Source organism: Notamacropus eugenii, chromosome 1 (assembly GCF_028372415.1).
Source record: "Notamacropus eugenii isolate mMacEug1 chromosome 1, mMacEug1.pri_v2, whole genome shotgun sequence".
NCBI classification, from domain to species: Eukaryota; Metazoa; Chordata; class Mammalia; order Diprotodontia; family Macropodidae; genus Notamacropus; species Notamacropus eugenii.
Window position 1 is genome coordinate 670,425,373 of NC_092872.1, and position 23,304 is coordinate 670,448,676.

The 23,304-nt window shown below is 36.7% G+C and overlaps 1 long non-coding RNA gene across 1 annotated transcript in view; it reads right to left on the bottom strand.

Moving 5' to 3' along the window:
- The window catches only part of LOC140521098 (uncharacterized), a 53,896-nt gene that overhangs the window by 15,498 nt on the left and 15,094 nt on the right, over window positions 1-23,304 (bottom strand). The window contains exon 3 of the long non-coding RNA XR_011972794.1: window positions 20,737-20,821. This is a non-coding gene — a long non-coding RNA (uncharacterized lncRNA). The remainder of the gene's footprint in view (window positions 1-20,736; window positions 20,822-23,304) is intronic.

Genomic DNA, 23,304 nt, shown 5'->3' on the forward strand with positions numbered 1-23,304 from the left:
CTCAGTGTCTGATATCTTTTTCTGCCAGGTGATCTTCAGAATGCACAAATCTTCAGTTGTAACTGAGGAAAAATTTCATAAATTTAGCAAAAAAAAAGTAGTAACAGTACCATTGCTGTTGCTATTTCCAACTCCATTCCTCCCAAGGACTCCCTGCCATGTCTGGTAGTTTGAGTCCCCATTTAGCATTAAAGTCAACAAGAATTTTAAACCTGGACTCTTTTGGCACATTGATGATAAAGGTTTCCAAGTCTTCCTAAAATTTTTCTTTGACCTCATCAAGATTTGTCATGATGGAGCAGAAGCACTTATGACATTAGTGTGGCATTTTCCTGCAAGGGACAATCACATTGTCATGAGCCTGTCATTCACTCCTTTTGGTAGGCATACAAGGTTTTAGGACTAGTGTAGTTTTGATTATAAAACCTAATCCAGCTTCATGGTGCTCTTTGCAGATGATAACATGGTAAACTCAGAGAATCATAGAGAATCAACTAAAAAACTAATTGAAATAATTAACAGCTTTAGGAAAGTTGTAGCAAAAGGTAGAAAGAGAAGTTATGCTTAAAATAATATTACACAATGTAAAAAAATAATTTGGAGTCTTCCTGCCAAGATAAACTGTATTAACAAAATTACCAAGCAATTTTCAAATGAATGAAGTCAAATCTAAAGAAATGAAAAGTAGTATCAATTGCCCATGAGTAAGTTGAGTCAATATAATAAAAATGAGAATTTTACCTAACTTAATTTACATATTTAGTACCACAACAATCAAACTAGCAAAAAAATTATTTTATAGGACTAGAAAAAATAATAACAAAATTAATCTGGAAGAAAAATAGATCAATCATATCTAGGAGTTAATATAGAAAAGCAAAGGAAGGTGACTTAGCTGTACCAGATCTCAAACTATATTATAAAGCAGCAATTATCATAACTACCTGATATTGGATAAGAAATAGAGCGATGGATCAGTGGAATAGATAAGGTACACAAGGCACAGTAATAAATGCCCACAGTAATAAGTGACATAGTATCCCAGATTCTAGAATAAGAACTCACTATCTGTCAAAAGCTGCTGGGAAAACTAGAAACAATATGGCAATAACTAGGTATAAATCCACATCCTAGACTGTACAGCAAGACAAAGTCAAAATGGGTACATGATTTAGACATAAAAGATGATACCATAAGAAAATTAGGAGAGCAAAGAATAGTTTATCTGTTAGATCTATGGAGAAGGGAAGAATGTTATCCAAAGAAGAGGTAGAGCAATTTGGGAAATGTAAAGTTGATCATTTTGATTATATTAAATTTAAAAAGTTTTGCACAAACAAAATCTATGTAACTAAAATTAGAAAGAAAGCAGGAAACTGTAAAGCAATTTTTATAGCAAGTGGCTCTCATAAAGGCGTCATCACTCAATTATGTAAAGAACTGGGTCAAATTTATAAGAATACAAGTCAATCCCCTAGTTGACAAATGGCCAAAGGATAAGAAGACATTTTCAGATGAAAAAATAAAAATCACTTATAGTAATGTATCAGATTGACTAAATGACAGAAGAGGAAAAAGAAAAATATTGGAGAGGATATGGGAAAATTGGGATATTAATGCATTGCTGGTGAAGTTGTGAACTGATCCAGCCATTCTGGAGAGCAATTTGGAACTGTGCCCAAAGGGCAATCAAACTGTTATACTCTCTGATCCAGTGATATCGCCACTAAGTAGGTATCACAAAAATATCATTAAAAAAGCGAGAAAGGATCTACCTGCACAAAATACCCTTTGTGCAGTCACAAAGAAACTAGAAATGAAGAATGCGCATCAATTGAGGAATGACTGAACAAGTTGTGGTACATAAATATAACCAAACTCTATTATGCTGTAAGAAATTATGAGCAAGCATATTTCAGAAAAACCTGTAAAGACATACATGAACTGATGAAAAGTGATATGTGCAGAACAAGGAGAACACTGTACACAGTAACAGCAACATTGTGTGATGATCAACTATGAATGACTTAGCTCTTCTCAGCAATAATTTGATCCAAAATAATCCCAAAGGAATCATGATGGAAAATACTAGCCACATCCATAGAAATAACTTATAGAATCTGAATTTTTCATGTTTTTTTACTGTTTCATCTTTCACAATGTGACTAACATGAAAGTATGTTTTACATGATTGCATGTATATAAACTATGTCATTTTTCCTTTACCTTTTTAGGGCGGAGGAAAGGAAAAAACTTTAGAACTCAAATTTTCCTTAAAATGAATGCTAAAAATTGTCTTTACATGTAATTGGAAAAAATAAAGTATATTAAACATTAAAATAAAGGCAAAGAAAAAAAATTAAAGTATTATTTCTTTTTTTTTATTGATTCATTTAACTTTTAACATTCATTTTCACAAAATTTTGAGTTCCACATTTTTTCCCCTTTTGTCCCCTCCCCCCACCCCAAAACACTGAGTGTTCTAATTGCCCCTGTCTGCCAATCTGCCCTCCCTCCCTCCCCACCCCTTCCCTTTGGAAGGCAAGCAATTCAATATAGGCCAAATCTGTATAGTTTTGCAAATGACTTCCGTAATAGTAGTGTTGTGTAAGAACTAATTATATTTCCCTTCATCCTATCCTGTCCCCCATTACTTCTGTTCTCTCTTTTGATCCTGACCCTCCCCATGAGTGTTGACCTCAAATTGCTCCCTCCTCCCCGTGCCCTCCCTTCCATCATCCCCCCCACCCTACTTATCCCCTTATCCCCCACTTTCCTGTATTGTAAGATAGGTTTTCATACCAAAATGACTGTGCATTTTATTTCTTCCTTTAGTGGAAAGTGATGGGAGTAAACTTCATGTTTTTCTCTCACCTCCCCTCTTTTTCCCTTCACTAAAAAGTCTTTTGCTTGCCTCTTTTATGAGAGATAATTTGCCCCATTACATTTCTCCCTTTCTCCTCCCAATATATTTTTCTCTAACTTCTTGATTTCATTTTTTTTTAAGATATGATCCCCTCCTCTTCAGTTCACTCTGTGCACTCTGTCTCTATGTGTATGTGCGTGTGCGTGTGTATGTGTGTGTGTGTTATCCCACCCTGTACCCAGATGCTGAATAGTTTCAAGAGTTACAAATATTGTCTTTCCATGTAGGAATGTAAACAGCTCAACTTTTGTAAAGTCCCTTATGACTTCTCTTTGCTATTTACTTTTTTCATGCTTCTCTTCATTCTTGTGTTTGAAAGTCAAATTTTCTTTTCAGCTCTGGTCTTTTCAACAAGAATGCTTGAAAGTCCTCTGTTTCATTGAAAGACCAATTTTTCCCCTGAAGCATTATATTCAGTTTTGCTGGGTAGGTGATTCTTGGTTTTAGTCCTAGTTCCTTTGACTTCTGGAATATCCTATTCCACGCCCTTCGATCCCTTAATGTGGAAGCTGTTAGATCTTGTGTTATCCTGATTGTATTTCCACAATACTTGAATTGTTTCTTTCTAGCTGCTTGCAATATTTTCTCCTTGATCTGGGAACTCTGGAATTTGGCCACAATGTTCCTAGGAGTTTCTCTTTTTGGATCTCTTTCAGGCGGTGATCTGTGGATTCCTTGAATACTTATTTTGCCCTCTGGTTCTAGAATCTCAGGGCAGTTTTCCTTGATAATTTCATGAAAGATGATGTCTAGGCTCTTTTTTTGATCATGGCTTTCAGGTAGCCCCATAATTTTTAAATTGTCTCTCCTGGATCTATTCTCCAGGTCAGTTATTTTTCCAATGATATATTTCACATTATCTTCCATTTTTTCATTCTTTTGGTTTTGTTTTGTGATTTCTTGGTTTCTCACAAAGTCATTAGCCTCCATCTGTTCCATTCTAATTTTGAAAGAATTATTTTCTTCAGTGAGCTTTTGAATCTCCTTTTCCATCTGGCTAATTCTGCTTTTGAAAGCATTCTTCTCCTCATTGGCTTCTTGTTTTGCCAATTGAGTTAGCCTATTTTTCAAGGTGTTATTTTCTTCAGCATTTTTTTGGGGTCTCCTTTAGCAGGGAGCTGATCTGCTGTTCATGCTTTGACTGCATGTCTCTCATTTCTCTTCCCAGCTTTTCTTCCACCTCTCTAACTTGATTTTCTATGAGCCCTTCTATGGCCTGAGCCCACTGAGTGGGCTGGAATATAGAGGCCTTGACTTCTGTGTCTTTGGCTGCTGGTAATCATTGTTCTTCCTCATCAGAAAGGAAGGGAGGAAATGCCTGTTCCCCAAGAAAGCAACCTTCTATAGTCTTATTTCTTTTCCCTTTTCTGGGCATTTTCCCAGCCAGTGATTTGACTTCTGAATATTCTCTTCACACCCACTTTGCCTCCGGATCCTCCCAGCCAGCACTTGGGGTTTGAGATTCAAATGCTGCTTGCCAGCCTCAGTGCTTTTTGTGGGGGCAGGTCTGGTATTCAGTGTGTGAATAAGTTCAGGTGCTCAGGTGGGGGCAGGGCCGCCTCATGGACTCAGTTCCCTCAGGGGGTTTATGCACAGACCTTCAACAATGGATCCAGGCTCCTGCCTGCTTGGGGAGCCCAGTCTGCTCCCGTCTCTGCTGTTGCCTCCCAAGGGGGCCTGAGTTATGGGGGCACCCCACTCCCCTCTCGACCCACCAAAGAGACCCTCTCACCGACCCCTGTCATCTGTGGGTGGAGGGACCCATGTGGCCGCTGGAGATTCCGTCCCTGAAGCCCGCTCGGATCTTTTCCTCTTGGTGCTGCGGCCATGGCAGGGCTGTACTCAGCTCCCAGTCCCGGCGCCCAGTCCGTGGCGCAAAGGACCTTTTGTGAGAGGTTTGCAGGTCTCTCTGGAACAGAAATCTCCCTCGCTCCAATGTTCTGTGGCCTCTGGGTGCAGAATTCGCTGTGAGTTACTTTTTTGTAGATGTTCTATGAGTTGTGGGTTCAGAGCTATGTGTATGTGCATCTTTCTACTCTGCCATCTTGGCTCCGCCCCATAAAGTGTTATTTCAATGTTAGCTCTTAATGTAGTTAGTTCAATAAGCAGACAATTTGACCCTACAAATTTTCCACTATTTTCCCTTTGTTGACAGATCACAGTCTATCTAGTCTGGTTTCAGGGGCATCAAAAAGGAGTCTGGATCCTTAAAATGGACCCCTATTCCTGTCCATTCACCATATTTACTGGTATGATAAATTCTACAATAAGGATGCAAAAAGTTGTCATTAAAATTGGCAGTTACTAGATTTTTGATACCCTAAGAGAGAGCATCTCCAGTTAAATGATAGAGGGATTAGAATGGAATATGATGAAAATAATTGGGTATGATAATTCTAAATGTTTATTTTCAAGATTAGTAAAGAAAGAGTACAGGACAAGAGTCGGGGGCAATGTAGTTTCTAAGCCGTAGTCTCTCCTCTTTACCCTCAAGGTATCCCTTGGTAATTCCATTTTATGGACATACTATATATCTCCATCAATAATTAAATGTCAATTTCTTCAAAGACATAGTAGGAAAAATGGAGTTTTAAGTCTTGGTTCAATGTTCTAGATATGAACATTTTGAAAATATTTTGCTTTTTCCCTGTCTTTGCCTTGGCATAAACTGCCTGCACATTACTTTTTGATTGGTACTTTTTCTTGCATTAGAGTGATTTTTAAATGTTTCCATTTCCCTCCTTAGCCCTAAGTCTTCTCTTTTAATACATAAAAACAATAAAGTTTTTTCTCTGTATTTTCTCAGTCTTGATACTATCCACTATTCTGCGTATTTATACAGTGGCTCGATAACATTGTTCATTCCTGATACTCTTTTTTGTCTGAATATCCCTTTTCACTTTCCTTAGTTAGATCATTGTCCATATCTCCTCTATGACATGTATTTCTATCCCAAGGTCTAGTCTTGGGCACTCTTCTCTTTATGTGTTCTCTCTCCATGATATCATCAAATGTTTGTAGTCCTGAGCCGTGTATCACCAACTTCATATACAGTTGGAGGTCCCAAGAGCATCTTGAATTCAACTTGGTGAAAAATGGAATTCATCATCTTTTCTCAAAAACTCCTGTTCTGAATTCTCTATTTCTGTCAAGGACATCATTAACCTTTCACTCAGGTGTACAACCTTAGAAATATCCCAATTTTTAGAATCTCTCTCACTTACTATACAATGTCTACATCTTGCTCATCAAATCACAACTTCCACCTTCAACCACTTCTTTCTACTCATATGGCCACTAACCTAGTTCCTATCCTCATCAGCATATCTTTTGCATGAACTATTTCAATGACCTCCTAAGTCTGATCCTCAAGTGTCTCCCCTCTCCATTACAGTCTTAATATAATCATCAACAAGATTTTATATTTCAGCAAAGGAGTGCTGATCCAGGCCTGATGATGCCATTTCCCTGCTCAAAAAGTTCTAGTTGCAAACAATTCCTTCTAGGATAAAAAAAAACAAAAAAAAAATGCATCAGTTTGGCCTTGAAAACACTTTGCTTGAGTTCCAGGGGAAAGAAACGTGTGAGGGGAGGTGAAGCATTTATATAATCCTTACTATATGACTCATACTGTGCTGAGGACTGTTTATAATCATTACCTCACTTGAACCTCACAAAACCCTGTGAGATAGGTACTCTTCTTATCCGCATTTATAGCTGAGAAAACCAAGACAGAGATTTCTAAGTGATTTGATCTGCATCATAAAGCTAATAATTGTCTGAAGCTGAATTTGAACTCAAGTCTTCTTACCTGCTGTCCCAGCTTTCTACTATGCCACCATCTGCCTCTAACTTCAGTTCAAGTTTTTATTTTATTTTTTACAAACATCTTTTCATATAGTCCATATTCCAACCAAATTGGGCTGTCTGTACTTTGCACCCGCGTTTCATCTCCCTCCCTATGCAGAATTCTTGGCTTCCTTCAAAGCTCAGTTCAAATGCCATCTTCTACAAGAGGTCTTTTTTTCTGATTAATAGCTCATGATGCCACCTAGTTATGGGAAATTTCTTTGCATTCATTTCTTGTATATTTTGTATCTTCTTCAAAGTAAATGACATCTAGGTGTAATGCTGGATAGAGAATAGGACTTAGATTCAAGAAAATCTGAATTCAAAGCTTTTCTCAGATATTAAACAGCTGAATAACTTGGAGCAAATGACTTAAACACTCTCATCCTCAGTTTCTTCATTTGTAAAATTTACCTCACAGAATTATTGTTAGGATCAAATAGAAATAAAGTGCTTTGCAGAACCCTTAAATATATTATACAAATTATGATGATGATAGAATAGAAATTACCTAATAGTAAAGATGCTTTTATTTTTGTCTTTTTATCCTGGTACTGACACATACTAGAGACTCGATATAAACCAGCTAATTGTGAGATTGATTAAACATTTTTGTTGTCTTTAAGGCTTTACATTTTTCCTTTCTTTCTAAATCTTGGGTTGCCATTTCTTTTGGGGCTTTTGGCCTTTTAGTTTTGTTAAGTAACTTCATTATTTATTACTTTCTTGCATTAAAATAACTGAGTTCCAAATTTCTCCTTAAATCCAGGCCCTTTCCCATTCACTTAAAAAGGATGTGATTTGGTATCAATTACGCATAGGAAATCTTGCAAAATATATTCCTATATTAGCCATGTCTCAATAAACTATAAGACAAATAAAGACCATAATTACATTTCAGATGAACTCAGAGTTCATCATTTCTCTCTCTGGATATGGATAGAATTTTTCATCATGAGTCCTTCGTAGTTATCTTTGGTCATTGTATTGATGACAGTAGCTAAGCCTTTCATAGTTGATCATTATTATAATATTGATGATACTGTTTTCAATGATCTCCTGGCCCTGTTCATTTCAATTGTCAGTTCAAATGAACTTCATTTGAGTCTTCCCAGGTTTTATCTGAAATCAATTACTTTTGTCATTTCTTATAGCACATAAGTATTTCATTACATATAAAGCAAAGCATTCATCCGTTCCCCAATGGATGATCATCTCATCAGTTTCCAGTTCTTTGCCATCACAAAAAGAACTGCTACAGATATCTTAGTGCATATAGGTCTTTTCCTTTTTCTTTGCTCTCTTTGGGACATAGATTTAGAAGCAGCATGGTAGGGTCAAAGGGTATGCACAGTTTGATAGCCCTTTGGACACAGTTGCAAATTGTTCTCCGCAATGGATTTTTCTACGTCCCCTCCAGGATTTGCCATTTTTACATGTGTGGGTAGTATTTTAGGGTTCTTTTAATATGAGTTCCTCTAATCAATAGTGAGTTAGCATATTTTTTCACATGAATATTAAGAGCTGTGATTTCTTCTGAAAAGTGCACATTTGACCATTTGACCACTTAACATTTGGGAAATAACTTTTATTTTTTATAAATTTAACTTAGTTCCTTATATATTGATAAATGGGGCCATTATCAGAGGAACTTGCTCTATTTTTTATGTTACTTCATTGTCTATTATATCTTTTAGTAAAATGCAGTTTTCCTAATTATCTTTTTAAATTAGGTCTATTTTTGCTTTTGTTTTGTCTGAGATCATAATTGCTTCCCTTTTTTACTTCAGCTGAAGCATAATAGATTCTGCTCCAGTCCCTTATTTTATCTTTCTGTATTTTTTTTTTATTTTCTCTTTCAGGTGTGTCTGTTTCAAACAACATATTAGTGGTTCTGGTTTCTAATGCATTCTGCTGTCCACTTCCATTTTAAGGATGAATTCATCCCATTCACATTCAGAGTTGTGATTACTAACTCTGCTTTTCCCGGCTTCTGAATTTTTTTCTGTTCATCCTTTCTCTCTCTCTGTCTCTCTGTCTCTGTCTGTCTCTGTCTCTGTCTGTCTCTGTCTCTGTCTCTGTCTCTGCCTCTCCCTGTCTCTCTCTTTCTGTCTCTCTCTCTCTCTGTCTCTCTCTCTCTGTCTCTGTCTCTCTCTCTCTCTCTCTCTCTCTCTCTCTCTCTCTCTCTCTCTCTCGCTCGCTCGCTCGCTCTCTTTCTCAACTGTTCCTCTTCAAAAGTTTGTTTTGCTTCTGATCACTGTCTACCTTACTCCACTTTCCCTTTTAGCTCTAACCCTCTATTCCATTATGGTGGAGGCTCCTAAATTGTGTATAAATTTCCCTGTGACTTCATGATATTTGAATTGAATCTCTTTTCCAGGTAAGTTTTTTTTTTTTGTTTGTTTTTTTATCATCTTCTCAGTTTATATCATGGCTTTCTTGTCACTGTGGTAGGTTTTTATTGTCAAATTCTTTTTTGTTGTTTGCTCATTTTTCTAGCCTATTTCTTGACTTTGAACTTTATGTTAAAGTAGGGTTCTACTCACCTGAAGGTAAGGAGGCATTGTGTTTTCTAATAAAGTTTCTGCAGTCTTCTCTTAGGCTCACATTCACACTGAAACTACTAAATGTCAAGACATCTTGTTTTAATTTTGATATTCTTTCCAAGTTCTTCATAGATTTCCCTATTTCAGTTCCTCAATACAGGAGAGGTAAATGTTTTTTCATATACATACATGTATATATATATATACACACACACACACACACACACACATATATACATATTATATGTATGCATGTAAATATTTCTATTATATGTGTGTGACATGCATGAGTGTTTTTGTTTGTGGGTGGGTAGGTGGGTGTGGGTGTGTACTGCTTGCTTATATTCATCATGAGCACTGCAATGTGATATGACCAAGTGTCCCATGAAGATATGATTCTTGTTGCTCTTAGGAACACAATGGATCCGATTCTACCAGGGTTTCTATTTGCCTCTTCAAAGATGAAGCATAAGTTATCCTTGTTTTTGGCTGCAATGTTTTTACATTTTCTTGTTCCATTTGAGTGAGTATGGTATCATTTCCAATATTGCATTAACTCTTTGGTCATTGGTCAAAGATTGTGTTGTTGTTGTGTTTGTCTTTTATTCTCAAAGAGGACCATGACATCAAGATGATGGCATGACTTGCAGTTGACTTTGATGTGAGTGAGGGAGGGCTGTGCAAGGTCACCAACCTCACTTTCTTCTCCTGAGCCATCTGGGTCCAGTGGCCTGATATTCATCAGGATGGCTGGAGATGACCCATGATGCAATGTGTGACCCTGGCCCTTCCAGGCTAAGGTCTTATGGCATTCTCACTTTGAGTGAGATACACTCATTCAATGAATAGGCTTCTTTAAGTAGTTGTTCAAGTTGCCCCTTTAATAAAAAAAAAAACATCAAACTAGAAGAAGAAGACCCTCAGGGCTCCTGGGTAAAAGACAAACAATTACTATTTAGTATTTAAATCCACTCTGTGCTATGTGAGTGGGGACTTGTTGTCCAGTATATGAGCTCCAGAGTGAATTGTATTTGAGGCTGGACCTTTGAGCAAGAAATATAGCCAGTAAACCCAGAGGAAAAAAAAGACAGTTTTTGAGGGTTGAACTCTGGAGGAGGAGGAGGAGGAGGAAGAAGAGGAAGAGAGCTGCTACTTACTCACAGGTTGTGTTTGTCCTTTGTTCCCAAAGAGACCCGTGACATCAAGATGATGACATGACTTGCAGGTGACTTTGATTTGAGTGAGGGAGGACAAGGTCACCAGCCTCACTTTCTTCTCCAGAGCCATCTGGATCCAGTGCCCTGATATTCATCAGGATGGCTGGAGATGGCCCAGGATGCAATGAGAGACCCTGGCCTTTCAGGCTAAGGTCTTATAGCACTCTCACTTTCAGTGAGATTCCTTCATTCATTTTATCCACATAACAACTCTTGAAGGTTGCTATTATTTTCATTTTATATAGGAAGAAAATGAGAGTTTAAATGACTTACCTAGGATGACACAGCTAATATTTATCTGAGATTGGATTTGCACTCATTTCCTTGATTGCAAATCTAGCATTCTATCCACTATGCCACTTGCCTTCATATTAACCAGAAAATGTATTATTAAAAAAGATTCAGGTCAGTCAAGTTGTTTGTTGTTGTTCTAGTTCTTTAAAATATATTTTGTTACAAGCTTGGCAAACAACTCACATGAACGTTTAAATATACAAAGTATAGAAGAGGGGTATTTATCTATGAAATCAGAAATCTCTATTATGGACAGCTTGTTTTTAAAAAGCATATATCAAATTGAATGTACTAGCACCACTTCTGCCCTTTTTGTCTGTCTCATTCTGAAAATTCCTTCTCCTATCTTGTATATGTTAAAATATTTCACTTATATCTATGTATTATGGAAGCAGGAATAAGGATAGAAAAAAATAGGTAGTCACCCATGAATTTTCAGGACTCATTTTATATTTAAAATGCAGATATTATTAATGTAAGAAACCTGCTCTTCACAGTAGGTAAGGGTTTTGTGACTGACCTCTTTTTTTCATTATATAAAATAGGAGTAGTGCATTGGATGACTACTAAGGTTCCTTCTAAATCAAATAATCTATAGCTTATCATGTTGAATGAGTTGCAAAAGTTCCTATTTCCTATGCACACAGGCAGGGGTGTAATTCTTAAACCTTGCCTTATCCAGGTTCAGGTTCTAAGCTTTTAAACAGCCCAATAGCCTGGGCTAGAAGGAAACTGGAAATTTTAGACTTACAAGACTCAGAGCAGGTAGGGTCTTAAGTGATTATTTCATCCAACTCCCTGGTTTTAAAGAGGAAAACAGCCAACCATCAAGGTCAAGTTATCTGCCACTCAGATGGAACCAGGATTACAGAACTGAGTCCTTCTTGTCCTGCCACCTCTAAAGCAGAAATGCTATGAGTCTCCCTCTGTTTCTAGAATATATGCACTGCAAATTCTTCCTATTTTACTTTTCCCAATTTCATACTTTAGAGAAAACATAAAAGACTACAAAAATATATTTGAGCTTAAAATAAACAAAATTACAAATCTTCATTTTCCCCCTGAGCATAAAAAGTGTGATAACTCTGAAGAGAGTGATGAAAGCAATGACTTTTTTCATTACTGTGCCTTTTCTCCTAGAGACTACTTGGATTAAGCATATGTTTTGGGTTTTTGTTTTTGTAAATTGGGGTAAACACAATTATCCTAATTGCAAAGACCCCCCTAACAGTGATCACTACTTTAGTCTCTGATAACAATACCAAAACAGATGCAGTAGTAAGGAACATTATGATCATAAAAGAGTTTATAATATTGAATAAAGACCAAAACAAGCTTTTCAACACTAGGTCAAGTCTTAGTATATACAATACTATGAAAAAGAAAATGCACTGATGGCCCTCAAAGCTGTGATAACTATGTATGGTTCAGGGGCTTGAGCAACAACGTATAAGACATAAATTATTATTGTCAAAATCTGTTCGACTTGACCATTGGTAGGCTGTCCAAGGAACTCTTTCCTTGACTCCCTTGGCACCCAGTTCAGTGGCACAGTTGCTATAATAGATATACTGGGGCCAGTGAAATGATGATACCTTCCGGTTTCCCAGAAGGTTCTTTTACACATCTTCCAGTATGTTCAGGTCCATGAATTATTCAATTCTTATCCCCTCATGGGCATAGTTTAAATTATCTGGATAGATGCCTCTTCTCTCCTACTAGACTGCAAATTACCAGTTGTCATAGACTTTTTTTAGATCTTTGTAACATTCAGAGTGTTTAGCACATATAGGTCCTCAGTAAATGTGTATGCCCACCTCATGACAGCCACCTTCCCAGGATTGTCAAGTTGTGAAAGAGCTGTAGCATTTCACTAATACATATGGAATGTTAAAAGACCTAGAAAATCTCCAATATTTTATGTACATATTCTATTAAAGTTTTATAGTAGGATATTGACAAGAGATGAATACTATACAAAGTGACTGACTTAGTAATTACATCAATGGATGGAGTGCCAACCTTTGTAGGATCAGAGGTATTAAAGTACTTAAGGATATAATAAAAGCAAAGGAATATGTTTTATTTCTTCTGACTTTCTTTTATCTATTTGATTGATGCACCCTCAGTAATAAGATCATGGAATGAAGGAAATCATAAAATACAAATACTACACATAGATGATATACACATATATTAGGGGTGGAAGAAGGCAAAAAACAGGGGTTGATGCCTTTTACTTCTTTTTTCTGTGTTAGTAAATTTAATTTCCATGGAGTCCTCTCCTCTGAACTCAGACAGAAAATTCTCAATGGGAAATAGGTATCATTTGTGACACTTGTTTATTCTTCTCTAAAATTCCATTTATTTTAGCCTTGCAAATGGATGCCAAAATCTTACCAGGTTGTTCAAAATTTTATTAACTCAGCTCATCCATTAGGAAACATAAGTATAATAAATTAAATAAAATCTATTGATTTACCCATAACTTGACATAATAATTATGACGTGATTAAAAATCTCCACACTTCACCTCAAAAGGTCAGAAATATTTGAACACAAAAGACAGACATAATCTTTCTATTTTGGTTCTTTTAAATTCTTCCACACTGGAACTAGTTAATATTTAAATAAATCTATATCAGCTTAGTAAAAATAATCTTTGTGTTTGGGGATGGGGGGGTGTGGTCAGGCAAGACACATATGAATATGTGCTTGTCCTGACAATCATGCATGATAATAACATGACAACTTTATTGCTATGTTTACATGACAGTCAACAAAAGTGATTATGATGCACCTATTATGGGCAAGACACTATGCTAGGTACTGGGGCAAAAGCAGAACCCCTTCCTACCTTCAAGGAATCTTGATTAAATAACTGATTAGATCAGCTCAAAAATTAATGATTTAGTTTCTCCAATCATAAAAGTAACCAATTGATATTAACCAATGAGAGACACAAATAACATGACGAACATATCCTATAAAGTCTTTGTTCAGTCGATGATCTCTAAAAAGAATCAAATGATTTTCAAAGTGAAAGATATTTGTGTTTAAGATAAATGTATCTCTCTCTTACATGGATCCTAAAAATATGAAAGTTTAAAGTGGTTGGAGGCAGAGTAGAATTTTAAAAGACAATTTAATTTGTCTTTTTATCTAAATTCCTGATAAGGATATGATTATTGATATTGCTGTCCTTTTAACGCATATATGCATACCTATTCAATAGCTAATATTTACACAGTACTTTAAAAATTGTAAGGCACTTTACATTATTTTATCTTATTTGATACCCACAGGAACTGTGAGGGAGGAACTATGATTATAGACATTTTATTGATAAGGAAACTGAGGCTGAGAGGTTAAACAACTTGCCCAGACAAAAGTTAGCAAATACCTTAGGTAGCATTTGAACTCAGGTCTTTCTGACTCCAGGTACAATGTTCTAAGTACAATGTTCTATCCACTGAATAATCTAAGTGATAGAATTTGAAAAGAATGACAGATTTTGGAAAGAAAAAAAAACACTGCACTAACATATTTTTTCTGAAGAACTAAGGAAGAATTGAATTGAATAGCTGCTTTATACTCCTGCACTTCCTTTACTGTTCTGTAATGGATCCCCAGGAAAAGGTGCGTATATTAGTGATATATCTGAAGGATAGCTTATCTGCCCTCCATCCTCAGCTTATTTATTGACCAGTGGGATGTTATTTGGGATAGCTATTAACCTCTGCCTCATTCTTCACACCCTGAACATGAGAGTCAACTATGTGTTCTTGGGGTACAAATATGTGGTGAAAACTAATGATTGTGAGTGGGAAGTGCTTTGAGTTCCTCTGAGATAAGTGTTTTATAAATACAAGCTGTTATTAAAGGCTGAGCCTCTGGTTTTAGCCTATGCATTTCGGCAGTTAGTGGGTGGGCAGCAGCCCACTTGTACAACCCTGCCAGAGAGCATGTCGGGAAGGGGTGTAGTTCTTCTGGCACTCCCCTCAGCCTGCCGTGGCTCAGTTCCATTGTTTTCCATTTTCTCACTTTCTCAAGGATATCATCCTCCCCAGCTCGCACTTAAGGTCAATCCCCAGAGAGGGAAACAGTCAGGGAGGAAATCTCAGAAGAAAAGATCAAAGTAGCAATTTTTGTAAAAATAGCTGGAGTTAGCCAGTGATCAAATGGCTTTTTCAGCTCTTGCCTTGCACACACTCATTACAGTACTTCTCTCCCACACACTCCACCAGTGCAAAAGTATCTGTCAGTTGGCACTGAGGTGTATTTTTTCCCTTGCTGAGGCACTTTTAAAAGTACCTGGTCCTGCCTTTTCTTCATCTTAGTCTGATCTCAGTCATAAACCTGATCTGTTCTGTCTTCTGCTAGAAGTCTTTGTTTTCTCATCAAAATACTTGGTATTAGCCTCATTTCTGCATGTCTGAAGCAACAAATCTCTTTGACAAGATCTTTGAAGATCCTAAGTTAAACAAAAGATAGGTAAAGAGTTGAAAGGTATCACAAAGGTCATCTAGTGCAATCCCTTCCTTTAAAACTGAGAAACTAAAGAAGAGAGAGGACAAGTGTTTTATCAAAATCACTCGGAATAAATAACAGACTCTCTTCTGTATCCAGATCCAAAATCCTTTTCACCAGAATGAGGAGGCGTTGTGGCAATGCAAATGATTGGACTTGGTGACTGAGGGACATTGATTTCCCATTCTCTTTTTTGATGTACATGTGTATGCAACTCTCCCCATATACAAAGATTTTCAAGGATAGGTGGTCTACATCTGACAACCACCATCTCCAGAATGTTTCAGGCTTCCACAATTCATATGTTCTTTATAGAAATGTTAAGTCCCTCAAAAATCATTGCATTATTAGTTTCTGCCGATTCTAGAGCCTTAATTGCCTGAGGAAATAGAGTGCAAAAAAATGGAGGGCCAAAAGAGATTTGGGGGTTGGGGGAGGTATATGGCTACTGCCAGTGACTGAATCTTGGGAAGCTTCTACTTGACATGCTAGTACAAACTTAAGAATACATACATATGTGTGTGTGTATGTATATATGCTTGTGTATAGACACATATACACAGAGAAAGACAAATACACTTATTTGCATGTGCATATGTGTGTGTATGTGTGTGATAGAGTTTAATATTTTAAGACTAACTTTACAAAGTTTCAGAACTTTAGAACTCACTGTAACAGAAATATTTATCCTTCAAAAATAAGAGAACAATGATACATACATATAATCACAAATCAAAAATAGATAGGTCTTGATTTCTTATCTTTGAAGGATAAATGTTTCATACATACATATATACACCCATTTGTGTGTGTGTGTGTGTGTGGGTGTGTGTAGTGATTCAAAATCTCCATGTAACTGTTAAATTCAAATGATTGAGCTGGCTTAAATAAGAACTGGAATGAGCTACATGTATAAAGTAATCCAATCTCTTCACTTTATGTATTAGAAATCTGATGTCCAATTAAGGAAGTCAACTGGCCTTCCTGAGAAATCTCAGCAGCATCTGAGTCAGAAACAGAAGCCAAATTTCCTGAGTATAAGCTCACTATTCTTCCAAGTCTACCATACCCACTGTCTCCATCATTTAATGAAAAAAAGAATGATGTTGCCCCCCAGAATATACACATATATGCTCATAAATGCATATAATCATGTGTATAGATGCCTATAAATATGTGCTACATATATGAACATATGTGTATTGCTTATTTAATGGAATTGCATATTCCATTTGTATATTGCTTATACCCATTTGCATATGTTATTTGTCCATACACCAAACCATACACATAAATATACATATACAACCATACACAGACATATGTAATATATAATATTATGTATAATATATGTTATGTATAATATACTGTGTAATTATATATAATACATAACATATTATATAATAATAATATATATTACACACACTCACATAAATAATGCATGCACAGACACACACGTATCCAGTTGTGCAATCTGATGCTAAGCTTTAAAACTGAAGATATTTTTACAGAGGAACAAGTTTTTGCATTTTTTAAAAATTTCTTATCTGCTAAAGAAAACTAGTACCTGCATCAGAATAAAGTACCAAAATATCAAGTGTATCGCTTACCTCACGCCGCCTACAAAAAAACAAAACAAAACACAACCCTAGCCACTGCCTTGCCACTTGCCCAGAACCCAACTTACGCCTTCATAAGTTCTAGCATGCTTTGTTTTGCCCCCCACACACACTTTGACCTTGAGATCATTATAATTTCCATTAAATCAAGATGGAATATTTGGATGTTTTCAAGAGAAAGTTAGCCTTGTAAGTTCATTCTGTCCTCATTAGGAGAGGAGCAGCAGGTACTCTCACCAGAGAAAAAGATAGGAACATCTTATTAAATGACCCATTTCATAAGGTATTGATGGTGTATTTTGGAGAGAATTCACGACAGGTTCTTTGATATGCTGGGAAGTTGAGAACAGTCAATTCAATATCAGCGATCAGACAAAAGACCTGGTTATAAAAATAAAGGTTGATTTTTTTTTTCTGTTTCATTAATAATCTTTATATTTTGAGTTTGGCATTTGCTTGTAGTGGTGGGATCTCTATACATTTTATTTTATTCATCCATTGAATAGGATCCATGGAGTTGTCATGAATGCATCCCATACCCTGCCCCCACTGTGAAGGGGCCACTCATTGCTCTGAGCTCAAACTTGACAAGAAGCTTATTTCTGTATGCTTGTAACAAAGAAACAGACTTTTTATATCAGCTACTGGAGTCAACAAATCAATCAACAAACACCATTAAGCATCTATTATTTGGCAAACATTGGGCTAGTTTCTAGAAATATAAAAACAAAAGTGAAACACTCTCTCTAAACTGTTTACATTTTCTTGTTATATCCAGTATTTATATATACAGTTATAGATAAAATATATAGAAAGCAGTTTTTTTTTATAGTAAGGCACTAGCAGCAGAGAGGATCAATGAAGGCCTCTTGTAGAAGGTGACATGTGAACTGAATTTTGAAAGAAGCCAAGGATTGTAAGAGGGGGAGAGGAGGAGGGAATTCATTGTATGAGAAGAGTCAGAGAAAAGGGAGAGGTTTGTATATGAAAGGAGGCCACTATGACTGTATTGTCGAGTGTGTACAGGGAGTCACAGAAGGGCTAAGGAGTCAAGAACCCAATTTTAGCTTCATTCATTCAATAAAACTTGACTCCTGGTTACCCATCCCTCTTCCCACTCTGGCAGCTCAAATGGAGAGACACATGATTAGAACAAGGTGAACTTAAATCAGCCTATCTGTTTTCAAGTGGAAAGTTGAAACAACCAAGTGATTCCTTTTAATGTTTTCTTAATTTGTGAAAATATTTTATTCTGCAGAAAAATTTTCCACATTGATATTCAACCCAAGGGCAAAGAGTTTTGGAGAACTACAGAAAATCTGAAGGATTTGGCAATTTGCAGATGTCCAAAAAATTAGCAATGCTAGCATTTAGAAGATGGATAGTATTTAATTATCTTCACCCTCATTAAAACAGATACCCACTTTCCAGATGGGAAGGCTAAGGAAAAGGATAAGACCAGCATAGGTCAAATGATTAACCTCTGATAATTCTGAGAACAATATGCAGCGAGTTTTCAGCTTGACTCTGTGATCTTAATAATGTCAACTTTTATTGCTTTGGAAAGCATTAAAAAAACCTGATAAATCTGACATCTGTAAAGATGTTTGAGGTTTATTCAATACATTTTACTATTGAACTTCATCTTTAACTGATGAAGTTTTCTCAGTAAAAAGGATAAGATCAGGGGTAATGGAGACGAGCATCTCTGACAAAAGCAATGTGTTTGAAAATTTTGAATTATTACATTAAATATGACAAGTAAAAATATTGAAATTGACTGTTAACTTTCCTTTACTTGTGAGCAAATAAATTTCGAAGGCACCAAATGGTTTCTCAAAGAAAATCTTTCTTTTTTCCAAACTACTGCAAGTTTGTAATCTTCAAGAAATCTATGTTGAAAATATATTTTAAAACCTAAATCTTTTGCTTTCATTATCTAATAGGAAATACAACATACATTTAAATAACAATGCGAAAACTATACACAGGAAAAATTGGAAATTATCAACAGAAGGAAAGTACTAGAATTGAAAAGAACCAGGAAAGGCTTCCTGTAGAAGGTAAAATTTTAACTAGACATGAAGGAAGCCAGAAAAATGAGGAGTTAGAGATGAGAAGGGAAAGTATTCCATAATATGCCAGTAACAAAAATAAGCACTGGACAATAAGTCTGTGGCCCAAAAGAAATTAGGGTGGCCTTAGAGTAGAGCAAGGATTGTTCGTGCTTGATTGGCAGCAAGATAGCATAGAATATTAAAAGCTGTAAGTTGTCAAGGACTGTCTTTTTAAAACTTTATCTCCCACAATACTTAGTATAGTAGCTGTTTAATAAATACTTGTAAAAGTATTGAATTACATAGGCACCTAGATAGCATAGTACATAGAACTGATCTGAACTGAGGAAGAGTCATCTATCTACCTGAATTCAAATCTGGCCTCAGACACTAGCTGTGTGACTCTAGACAATTTATATCAATTTCCTCATCTGTAAAATGAGTTGGAGAAGGAAATGGCAAATCATTCTAGTATCTTCACCAAGAAAACCTTAAATGGGGTCAAGAAAAATTGGACATGACTGAAAAATGACTGAATAATTTTTGTACTAAGCTAGGAAAAAAACAATATAAGAGACAGAGAAGGCTGGGGCAAAGCACATAGGTGTAGATCAAGTCTAGCACTAGACAGGAGGAAGTCAAAAGAGTTGTTTTCAAAGTCATCCACCCGTGCAGGTGCTTTGCAGATATCCTGCCAGGAAGCATGGAATGAGAGGAAGTTACTCATCATTTGCTTCTCTTAAAAGTCATCATTGTCTGCCATTGATTAGGGGACCAGGGAGGGTAGGAGGGTTTGAGATGTGGTGCAGTTTGTTAGTTCAAGAGGAAAAAAGCATAGGAAAAGATAGGAGTGTATCATTTTACAGTACAGTCTTAACAAACAAGAGGGGAAAATTGGCTGCTTCAGTATATTCTTTCCCACTAACTCTTAAATGCCAAACACTTTGGAGACAACACAAACTGCAGTGCAAAGCAATAAGAGAGGTTCTCTGCGACCTTCCAAAAAAGGGCCTCCATGGGAAGTGAGTTTCTGGCAAAGGTACATACACTGCATTTTTCATCATCAGGCTGATAAGAGAAAATTCACCAAACTAATCAGGGACTTCCCTCTGCAACCCTCTGGTATAAATAAATTTGGTTTGACTGTAGCCCCTGAATAAACCAGTTACTAGCTATGTGTCAGTTGATTATAATGATGATAGCAATAACTTGATCCACATAGCCCTGTGAGATAATTTTTATTATTTTCTTCATTTTTAAAATTAGGAAACTGATTCATCAATCTATTACACACCTAGGCACATACTCAGCATATTTACTCTAGGCAGATTTTGTATTTTTTAGCCTGGAATAATAATTATTACAAATATAGAAGGGACAAGAGAAACAGCACTTCAATCTATGATTTCTTCAAAATTGATGCTTCTTCCACTGACCCATGTTGCTACATATTCTTATATTGGACAGTTCTAGTCCATGTCTTGCCATACTTCCTCTCCACAACATCTTACAAAGTTCCTCACACCAGAGGTACTAACTAGTCTTCATTGAACACACCCCATACCCCAAAATTTTGGCGTAACAATTAACATCAAGAAAACATAGGTGCTCCATGAGCCACCACCACACCATCTGCATGTGGAACCATCAGCTACAGCAAATGGAGAAGTTTGGAATGCTGTGGATAAGTTCACTTACCTTGGTAGCATACTTTCCAGGGATGTACACATTGACAATGAGGCTGACACACGCAATTGCCAGAGCTAGCTCAGTGTTTGGGAGGCTGCAAAGTATGGGAGAGAAGAGGTATTAGACTGACTACCAAACTGAAGGTCTACAGAGCCATTGTGCTGACCTCATTGTTTTATGCTTGTGAAACATGGACAGTCTACCAGTGCTGTGCCAGGAAACTGAATCGCTTCCATTTGAACAGTCTTAGGAAGATTCTGAGGATCACCTGGAAGGATAAGGTACCAGACACTGAAGTCCTTGCTTGAGTTGAACTGTCAAGCATTCAAACTATGCTTCAGAGAGGGCAACTCCAATGGACTGGCCATGTTGTTTGAATGCAAAAAGTATGCTTGCCAAAAAGACTATTTTCTGCAGAACTCACACAAGGTAAGTCTTCACATGGTGGTAAAAAGAAGTGCTACAAGGACACTCTCAAGGTCTCTTTCAAAAACTTTGGAATTGATCAGGTGATATGGGAGACACCGGAACAGGACTTCTCAGCATGGCATGCCTACGTCAGAGAAGATGTTGTGCTCTCTGAGGAAGGCAGAACTGACACAGCTCAAGGGAAATGCAGGATGCCCAAATTTGGAAGATCCACCTCCAAGTGAACAATTTGTGCCCAATCTGTGATAAAGCATTCCAAACTCATATTAGTCTGATCAGCTACAGTCAGACACATTGAAACTTCACTTTATAATGGTGATGTCATTTTGGTCCTCTTCAGGAACGAAGGTCGACAACCAACTGCCAAGTTTCCTAGAGGATTTCTGCTTCTTTTGGAATTCCCCAGGTAGTAATAACTGGTTACATAGCCAAACAATCTAAATTTTCAATCATCATATTTATGATGATATGAAAATTTCAAATGTGGGTAAATCACTTAATCTGCCTTGAACATTAGATTGTTCTTTGAAGAAATGATATGGACTATATTGTCTCCAACATCTTTTCTAGTTTTAAGAATCAATGGGGTCTTTCCCTTTATTTCTTTCATATGTAATTGGTGGTAGTTGAATAGAATGCTTTTAGTAATTGATTTGCCCCAGACCACTTGAGAAATTGACAGAATGTAAGTCATTAAACAGAGACAAGGTTAAAGCTTAAATATCTCAAAGTAGCATTTACTCTGTTACCAGTTGGCAGGAATGGTCTTTGATCAAATGATGAAATTAGAAGGGAACTACTCATTGATTAGGGGATAACTTTTTGTCACAGTAGATAGAGTGTTGGCTCTGGAGTCTGGAGGACATGAGTTCAAAATCAACCTCAGACACTTACTATCTGTGAGACTCTGAACAAGTCACTTAAGCCTGTTTGTCTCAATTTCCTCATCTATAAAATGAGCTGAAGAAGAAAAGGGCAAACCATTCTACTATCTTTGCCAGGAAAACCCCAAATGGTTATCTTGAGAAATTGGAAATGACTGAATAACAACAAAGACACTGACTGACTAAAGACTCAGTTTTGCCTTCCATACTCCTTTAAAAAGTGACAGAGACTTTATTAAGAGCACTTCAGCATTGTTCAAAAATGTGGAGTATATTTCTTTCTCCTCTCCAACTCCCATGATAATCTTCAGTGGAGTGAAGTCCAGTTGTGAGTGGAGTGAACTGGTAAGAGGTGAAAGAAAAAGCTGAGATAAGGGCTATTCACTTGATGGGATGATTGTGATCTCTGATTACCAACCTACATAGATATGGCAGGTCTTAAGAAACAACACCCTGAGGGAATAGAGTTGGGGAGGCCTCTGCTGATCTTAGAGCAAGGATTTCTGCTCTTTCTAAAAAAGCACAGAACTACTGTGGGCAATGACTGTAGCTGAGATGAGCTAAAATAATGGAGACTAGCTACTCAATGAGGGCAAGCAAGAATGAACCTGCTTTCAAAAGCAAATTGTTAAATATTCAACATGAAAATTTATATCTTGGAAATTAGCAAATGCTATTCATCAGAGCTTAGCTTATTATTTAGTTAATCATTTAGTTTTAATAGGGGTAGAGAAAATTTTTAATAACGCAGATTAAGTTTAAGATTTTGTCTTGAGTACTGTTTTTTTTGTTATTCAGAAAGCCCATTGTAAATATTTGCCTCCATACCATCTGGAGCAAGTTTAGGTAATCTAGCTGTGCAACCCACCAAGCAGAAACTTTGTCCCCTTCAAGGAGTAAGGCCAGGCTGGCAGCAAAATACCCTACCTTTTGCAGATGCCATACCCAGCAAAGAACAGTTTGAGAAGAGCATGAGAAGAAAAGAGAGTTCTGGGCCCTGAAGCATTGGAAGTATTTATATCCTCTAGAACCAGGAGTGTGCGAACCCTGTAGCAATAAAGCCTTCATCATATGTACTCAAAGCATGTACCTCTGCTAGTACACTTACTGTATGTTCCCATTATTCTCATTGATACAGATTGTATTTGTGAGAGACTGTATGCCAGATTTATGGCAAAAAACGTTTTGTTATTTAGTGCAGGGGGGAGAAACCATCATTTAAATAGCACCCGCTGTGTACCAAGGCACGATGTGAAGCACTTTT